Raw genomic sequence first — 9499 nt, 5'->3', positions numbered from 1 at the left:
AGAGCATCTGCTAACATATATAGTTTTAGCAGAGGGCAAAGTGCGCATCACTGCTGTGGAGCAATATTCCCAAGGTACCCTGCTGTTTCTTGTCAATATGTTCTTGGTTGGGTTGTTACAATTCATAACATTGATGATATCAATTTGTTTGGTAGATTTAAAAATTTACAATTAAAAATAAAAATACAGTAGCTATATTGAATTTCTTGCTAAGTAGCTATAAAATAGTGATGAGAATTAGGTTAGCCAGCGATTCCTCTCCAAACTCAATCATAATGAAACAGCCTTAAGACTCCAGGCAAACAAATAGTTCAGCGTGTTCCATTTTAGGGTTTCTATATAATCTTGAAATTCAAAAAATGAGCCCAACAATTCGTTTGATTCTAAACCCAGATATTGCTTCTAGGAAATCCTCAAATAGAATCTGTTCACTTAAATTGGAGCTGGATTTATATGTGCAACGGGAGCAGGGCTTACGAGAGATACGTAGGACGGGAGCGGAGTGGAGGAGAGATTACTTCCTTCGGATTGCTCCACTAAATTATGGAATCTGAATAATGAAGATTCAAGCGCTAGAAGGAGAGTGTTGTGTTTAATACTTTTTTATTATCATATTACCTTTAGTAAATGTAATTATTCATATCAGAATTTTGGGACTGTGAGTATTCATAAAACATTTTTTTTTTTTTTTTTCAAAAGAAAAAAGCAGGATGTAATTATATTAAGATGATATAATTGATCGAAATACAGTTGTCTCCGTGGAGACATGTTACTGATTGTGTGCTGTTCCCTCATAACAGAAAAACAAATTGCTGTTGCAACATCAGTCTAATGAGAGATATATATGCCGAATTGAAAACCATATTGGGAGAAACACATATGAGCCAAAAGTATGGCAAAAAGAGAAAGGTGCCAGCCTGATAAGAAGGAGGAGCTACGCCGAAGAGGGCATAAATCCCAAAATGGAAACCAAGATTGAATGCAGAGGCGTGTTGGAGTTCTGGAATATACGGTGATTTCGCCAAGTCCAGATGTGCCAGCATGTTAAAATGAAGAGTGCGCGCCAGGAGGGCCGCTGTGTGCTCCACCAAAGGAAGGCGTCCAGAACAGAAGGAAAGGACCGTTGCGTGAAACCATGAGAGAGAGAGAGCTCATACCAAATTGAAGAGGAGACTGCACAGTCAAAGAACATGTGGAAGTTTGATTCAAGATGTGCTGAGCAAAGAGAACACCTGCTCGGACCATGCCAACCTTTTCTTTGGAGAACCTCCCAGGTGAGGTTCCTGTTGGAGAAAAGGAGCCAAGAGAAGAGGATCGCCTTTAGGGGGCAGGGAGCTTTCCAAAGCTTGATAGGGAAGATGGGGAGAAGAGGCGGGAGGGTAGAAGAAATGAGAGAGTAGATATTTTTGACAGTGAGAGGAAGGGAAGGTTTCGGAAAGGACCAGACCAGCTCATCAATGTTACCCGAATGAGTGATTCCTATGCGAGAGAAGCTGTTTATAGCAGATTGCCAGAGGGGATGGAGGGGAGGGGGTAAGGCGAGTTGGTGATGATTTTTCCAGATAGGCTAAACATAATGACTTCGAGCATTGGCGCCACTGTTTTCTCATTAAAATAGTTTCCTTCTTTCTAGTGCATCATTCTGCCTAACCTTTTCATTTTAATTTCCGGATCTTTGGCTTATGCCGGCACTGCCATTTTCTACGCACAGATTTAGAAAATTATTACATCTTCCCTCCATTATTTTTATCTGATGTGATGTGGGAGTTGTTTATAATGTGATTTTTTTGGAGATTTTGATGACGGAATCCGGCGGAAGAAATTGAGGTTAAATATTGATTTGTTGCAGTTAAAATGGTTTTTTAACTTCATATTTGGATTCAGCACCCTGGAAAACCCCAGGGAGGCTTTGATTGTGCGGAAACTAGCTATCAAACTTGCGATTCCAATAAATTACTATCGGATTTTGACCGAAAAAACCCACCAAAAAAACTTCCAAAAAGTAGCATTATAGACAACTGCATGTGATGTGTACACTGAGACCAGGTTACTATCCGCGCTTTCAAGCAAAGTGTTCGATGTGTTGGTTTCTTTCGTCTGACGTGTAAGGTGGGACCCGATCACTACCCATGTGTTCAATCGGCTAGCTTGGGCATTCAATATGATGTAGCGTATAGGTTCAGACTTGCCGTGATCTGCTAAATTTCAATAACAGAATAAAATAGCCGAAGTCATATGCTTAATATTTTATTGTCGGTTAATAAAATACAAATGGTTACTAGTGTATTAATGCAATGCACGGATGTGGTGGAGTAGTATTTGGTTTGTTATGGAAAAGTAATTTTAAGTTCAAATTAGGAATAAAAATAATAATTTATATTGATAATCAATTTAATAGGAATGAATTATGAGTTAATTATTTAATTTATAAGATTGTATAATATTCACTAATATAATATAATTAGTATTATTTTTTAAATAAGATGGTATAATATTGATAAATAACATATAATAATAATTATTTTTTAGATAAAATAATATAGTATGGATAAATAGAATATAGTTATTATTATTTTTTAAATAAGATGGTATAATATTGATAAATAGTAGATAAGTATTCTTACTTTTTAGATAAAATGATATAATATTGATACATAGAATATAATTATTACAGTATTGAATAACTATGAAATAGGGAGGTGGTATATTAAAGTTGAATTGAGTTTAAGATATATTTAAGGAAATTAGTAATATATTTTATTGTGAATTTGTATTTTGAATTAAATCTAGATTTTAAATTGTAAAAAAGTTTTAATATGGAGTGCATATAAGTAAAATATATTATTTAAATTGAGTTTGATTATATAAGATGATATGTTTTCTAGTTAATTTTAATCAAAATCTGGCATAGATTTTTAAAAACTTGAGTTTAAGTTATTTAACCTACAAAAGTCTAGTGCTTAAAGAGTTTTTTAGAGTGTTGAATCTTTTTATACTTTCAAAAATGCATTCCAAATAATAAAAAATTACATTCATTCTCTAAATTATTTTGTCAAATTCAGATGAAAAAGTCTATTTTATCTATAAGTTAGACTATGCCATTAAAATAAGTTTTGGAATAACTTTTATAATTATATATATATTTTTTAAATAAAATGTAGCATATATTTGCTATTTTTAATCATCTTTAATAAAAAATAATATATATTTATTATTTATAATTTATTTAAAATCTAGAAGTGCAAATAAATTACTCTTTCATCAATGTATTTACTACTTACATTATAGTTAACTTCTAATGAACTATTTAAAAAAATTAAACTTAAAATATATTAGAATGAGGATAAAATTATATTCAATCCATAAAAAAACTGTAATAATAATAATAATATCCTATAAAATTAAATGTAATAATAACACTTTTTTAAAAGAAATTTCCTTTTTATTAAGAAAACTAGATATATCATAATAATAAATAAGTTATATAATCTACTTCATAATTACAAATAAAAACCAGGAAAATTAAATTAATATTAAAATATATCTTATTTACACTTTATATAATATTCCAGTTATAAATATTTTGGGTTAAACTTTTTTTTTTTTAATCTTGATCTCTTATATCATAGTTGTAGTGATAAATAATAAATTTAAAATATTAAGCAAAGTCTTTTGTTAGAAATCATATAAGAGAAATTTTTGGCCAAGTAATTTTTGAAAAATAATATTTAAATAATAATATTAGTTTATTAATTTATTAAAAATATTAATAAATACAGAAATTTAAAATAATAAAATAATTCTATTATTTAATATATAAAAATTAGCAAGTAAGAATTTATGAACATTCTTTTTATTTTTATTAAATTTGAAAAAAATAAAAATAAAATTATAATCTAAATTAATATTTAAATAATTATAATAATAAAATTAATTTATATTAAAAATAATAATAAATAGAAGTAATAAAATAAAATTGATTTTATAGAGCATGAATGGATTCTCGGGTATTGACTAACCAACCTAGTGAGTGATTTGTTTAGACGACAAGATCCTAGTGACTGATTTAGGATTATTTATATAACATAAATAAAATAATAACAAAATATTATTAATAACAACATAAAATTATAATATTAACTAATAAATAATCATAACAAAATTGATTTTACTAAAAAATACTAATGATAAACTTAAATCCATCGGATAATGCGTAAAAGATTAACAAAAACTCTTTTGGGATTTTACTGAAAAGTAATTTAAAAAATTTAAAATGATAAATTTATATCCATTGTATAACGTGTTAAAAAAATAACAAAACTCTTTTGGGATTTTACTGAAAAGTAATTTAAAAAATTTAAAATGATAAATTTATATCCATTGTATAACGTGTTAAAAAAATAACAAAACTCTTTTTGTTCGGAATATCATGGATAACATCTTTGGGTAAGTTAATTGCAATCATGGATTCTTTGAAAGTAATGTAGGCTCTAGTTTGATGTGGGAAATTCCTATTTCCACTTTTATAGGAAAGTTAATGCACCTGATATGCAAGGGGAATAGTGGGTGTCTTGCATTTATATTGCTGCTAAAGCAAGGCACCCACTATTCCCCTTGCATATCAAGGTGCATTAACTTTCCTATAAAGGTGGAAATAGGAGTTTCCGTTTGACGTGTGGTGTCCCAAGGGATTCACACCAACATCAATGCGGTGTAATCAAAGTTTAAACACCTTACCACCAGCGAAACCCGCGGGATAACATCCTCCAATTCCATATTCCATTGAAAGCAGCATTTCCTTCTTACTCAGAGCAATGACGAGAAACCTCACGAGAAACATCCGACCAAGCATCAGTGGTTTAATCAGCAAAGCCAGGAGTTAGAACACGGACAACATAGGCAGGGGTAGCCAATAAAGAGATCGAGGTGGCTGCGAGGGAAGAACTAGTTGGAGTGATTTTGTTGTTTAATTACTTGATCGATAAGTCGTTGCTTCATTTCACCAAGTCGCATTCTGGTCAGTATCTATTTTTTTTTTTCCATAATTTTTCTTCCGATGTTTTTGGAAAAATTTCACATTGTTGTTTAGGAGGCCAAAGCTAATTGTTATCAATGGGAAAATTTTCACATCATTGTTATTATTGTGTTTATGACTGGTGTTGGTGTGACATTAAGAGCATGGTACAGAGAAAGAAGTTCCTGATCAAGAGTAGAGATGGAAAATTCCTAAAACAGAAGTATTTATTTCTGGGCCGTTCCATAACTGAAACAAACTAGAAAACACAATGTCAATTCTTTTTCTCAATGGATATAAGAGGTAAAGGAAATTTGATTTCCTTATGTCAGCAACAATTGCCATTTCGAATAACCTTAATTATTTTTAGGCTCTTCGCGTTAATGCTGTTGTTCGTTTTTTTATTTCCCGTTTCCAGCTTTTCATCGACTATATAGAGAACTTGCATGGCATTGAGTGCAAAAGGCGGAATAATATTCTACAGGGTATACAAGGTACACTGTAGCTCCTTCCCAACACTTCTTTTTTGTGTGTTTATTTGTGGTGTTATTATCATTTGATTTCTTTAAATTAATAGCAATTACAATTTGTAAGTGATTCTTTAATTTATTTCTCGATTTTAATGGCCTAATAAAGCTGCCTTTCTTTATTTATTTCTGCTTCCAGTGTCTCTGTTAGCATATGGAGAGGATAGAGGACTAAGTGCACAGGGCAGAGCGAGCACTATTGCAAAGGAAGGAGTACTGCTATTGAGCAATGTTTTTAAGGTAGTCTGCCGCTGCTCCTCAATATCTTTTGGCTTGCTTTCTGTTGTAGTTGAGTTGACAACATTTATATGGGGTTAAAAATACAAAAGCTATTCTGAATTTCTTGCACAGTGATCAAAGACAGCGATGGATTAGGTTAGCATGTGAATGCTATCTAAATCAATCATAATGAAACATAGACTTAAAAGGAACTTTCCGACAAACAAACTGGAATAAATAACAACGTGTGTTCCATGTTAGAGAGTCTATATAATCTTAAAGTTCATGAAAGAAACCCAAAACATCATCCAAGATGGGTTGTCTTGTGCTGCAAGCAACCCTCTTAAAATTGGGCACCTTTTCATCATACAAAGCTGAGCTTCAATATGGGTTGTTCATCCTTAAAGCCTCTTGAAAACTCCCTGAGGTCCATCAACGTCCCAAATTGTGTACAACAAGATAACATATGCGGGCTTCAAGAGAGTCACACGTCTTCCAATTTGGTACTCAAAGTCATTCTAAATTTGGTACACAGTTCCAAGGCCCTCTTCCAAGGTGGCCAAGATCCCAAAACATATACCCTGTCACCATTTCCAATGTGGATAGTCCTTGAAGCCAATCACACAAGGAACAACCCTCGTGTACCATCCCAAGGTACAACACGAACTCCAAAAGCCCCCAGTGCTCCTTTTCCTTCATTAATCTTGTCTTAATTGAACCTTCAAAAGTGGACACAAAACCCTGAAGCAATACTCTACTTCCAATGATCTTTTAAGCATACAACTCGAATCATCCATAAAAGGCGATCAAAACACTCTAAACTTCCCTTGAAAGGTGCATATGAGGGTCTCCAAATCATGTTCAAAAAACATTCAAACACATATAACCATCTATAATGACATAGATCGGCCCAAATAGTGCTCTAGATTAGCTTCAAAACAATGCAGGTCAGCCCACGGTTTCCACATAAGGGTCGGCTCAACACTCTTATCTAGTTTATTATTGTGCATCCTGGCTGATTGCTTGGAACAAAAGACACTTATTATACAGTGAGCTCTCATTTTCATCGTGCAACCTGAGCTGCTGGCCTATACTTTCATTCACGCCTTCTGAATTCTTCTTGCACAACGGCCTGAGAGAAAGAATCGAGGGTTCTTCTTCCCCAATCTGAAGTTCATTTCAATCTTATCAGCTATGCTAATGTGGGAATCCAAAGCAAGTGAAAAGCTCATTGCCGAATCTAAATCCATATCTTCAGCGAAAGAATCACTATTCTCACCATAATTTTTTTTTGGCTCAAGGTCCTTGTCATTATTTGGACCAAGTTGAGGTTTCAGCTCATTTGTTATGCTATCATGGTGATTGACCTTCTCAACAACAGCTTCCTTTTCGGTATCATATACTGGAGAACCTTCAAAACTTGCAAAATAGCATTTGCGCTTTTGCTCCAATAACATCCCAAGGGCTTCATCATTTGCAAAGTCAAATGCACACTCATTTTAGACATCATTATAGTATTTAACCAATTCCTCGCCAACTCTGTCATATTCATCAGATTGTTCAAATTTGTCCTTTATGGCATCGGAATACCACTTTCCCTGATCATGTGCGCCACCAGACTGTTCCCTTCTTGGGTCATCCCATTTGTTTTTATGTGACTGTCATCAAAGCTTAGTGGCTTTTCGAATCATGGTCCATTTGAATTTTTATCAACGCCATTGTGGGGATGCTCTGTCACTCGCATTTTCAGAATATGTTGGCTTATATCATTTTTTTCTTTATGGTCACGGCCAACCTCTTCATCAAAATCTGGAGAACAGTCAGAACACAGGAAATATGACTTGTCTCAACTTTGTGCAATGAATAAATCTTGTTCAAGGTGTTCATTAGTGTTTTTTTTTGTATAGTTCTGCTAGATCTATAGCAACCTCCTCAATGATTTCAAGAGGATTGCCTTTCATAGCATCAATGCCATCGTTCTTTGAATTATTCTATTCTTGATCAAGAACACCAGTGCCATGGTGTTCTTACTGTGGATCTGTTGCAATCTCTTTAAAAACAGCCTTGTCATCTTCGACAGAAAGGTACAGTATGTCCCTTTTTTGGAGGACAGCCAACAACTCCTTATCATATTCTTCCAGTTGTTCCTGAAAGTCTTCTTCTAATGCTTCATCTGTAAAACCATCATTATCATCATGAATAGGGGCCTCAAAATCATTAGTGGCTGTTTAATGCCTTTATTTTGAATTTCAACAACATTGTCTTCATTGACAGCCAAGACATCTCAGTCTAGGGATGCTTCACCTTCATTTATTTCTTCATTTAGCACCATAGGGCACTCTTCCTTCAGGGAGTCTTCTTTGTCATTTTCATAGATATCTTCATCTCCCTCCAAAAGAGCAAGGAGGCCTTCCTGCTGCAGGGCTGACAACAAATCCTGATAAATACTTTCAAAATTCTGCAATCTTGGGTCACACCATCTGAGAAAGCTCACAATCAAATCCTTGAGGGGAGCGATAGTCTTTGGACTGCAAGAGTACTAGACCCAACGAGTTATTTCTGGGACGTTCGTTCGCATAACCAAAACGGCCAAGACAATCATTCCTCTTCTAGTTGGATGGATGAGGTGAGGGAGATCTGGGTTTATTTTTTAATTGGATTTGATTTCTTAATATCAACAGCAGTTCACATATCTAATTCTCTCATTTTTGTTTTAATAACCTTAATTATTTGCAGACTTTTTGGGTTAATGGTGTTTTTTTGTTTATTGATTCTCTGTTTGAAGCTTTTCTTCAGCCATGTAAAGGTTGCATAACTCCTAAGTGCAAATGGCAGAATGGTATTCTACAAGGTACATTGCAGCTTCCCAACACCTCCCTGTGCTTATTTGTGGTGTTATTCATATTTGATTTTCTTCAATTAACAACAATTGCAATCTGTACGTAATTCATTGATTTATCAACATCAATTGACATATCTAATTCTCTCATTTTTGTTTTAATAACCTTAATTATTTGCAGATTTTTTGGGTTAATGGCGTTTTTTTTGTTTATTGATTCTCTGTTTGAAGCTCTTCTTCAGCCATGTAAAGGTTGCATAACTCTAAATGCAAATGGCAGAATGGTATTCTACAAGGTACATTGCAGCTTCCCAACACCTCCCTGTGCTTATTTGTGGTGTTATTCATATTTTATTTTCTTCAATTAACAACAATTGCAATCTGTATGTAATTCATTGATTCATTTCTAGATTTTTCTTGGCTGATGGTGCTTTGTTTGTTTATTTCTTTATGCTTCTAAAGCATCTGCTAACATAGAGAGACTGTGCAAAGGGAAGAGTGAGCATCACTGCTATGGAGAAATATTGCTAAGGTAAGTTGCAGTTCCTTCTCAATATCTTCTTGCATGTGTTGTTACAATTGATAGCATTTATGATAGCAATTTTGTTTTCTAGATTTCAAACTTTACAGATAAAATAAAAATATAGAAGTAATTCTAAATTTCTTTCTAAGTAATTATAAAAATAGCGATGAGGATTAGGTTAGCGTGTTATTCCTCTCCAAAATTAATCATAATGAAACGCAGTCTTAAAACTCAAGTCAAGCAAAACACTTCAGCGTGTTCCATTTTAGGGTGTTTGTATAATCTTGAAATTCAAAAAACAATTAAGTTGATTCTAAACCCAGAATTGCATTTTGATATCCTCAAACAAAATCTATTCACTTAAATTGGAGCTAGGT

The 9499-nt window shown here is 33.3% G+C and overlaps 1 long non-coding RNA gene across 1 annotated transcript; it reads left to right on the top strand.

Annotated features, from left to right (window-relative positions):
* Positions 1-4667: 4667 nt before the first annotated feature.
* Positions 4668-9132, top strand: LOC149247370 (uncharacterized). The gene is made up of 6 exons (XR_016265628.1): positions 4668-5017; positions 5433-5508; positions 5681-5781; positions 8546-8611; positions 8831-8895; positions 9062-9132. It is a non-coding gene; the product is annotated as an uncharacterized LOC149247370 (long non-coding RNA).
* The last annotated feature ends 367 nt before the right edge of the window (positions 9133-9499 follow it).

Source organism: Pinus tabuliformis, chromosome 7, assembly GCF_031772625.1.
Source record: "Pinus tabuliformis cultivar Carrire ecotype Pingquan chromosome 7, CPIR1, whole genome shotgun sequence".
Classification (NCBI taxonomy): domain Eukaryota; kingdom Viridiplantae; phylum Streptophyta; class Pinopsida; order Pinales; family Pinaceae; genus Pinus; species Pinus tabuliformis.
Note: the sequence above shows the minus strand (reverse complement) of the source record. Positions and strands in the feature narration are given on the sequence as shown.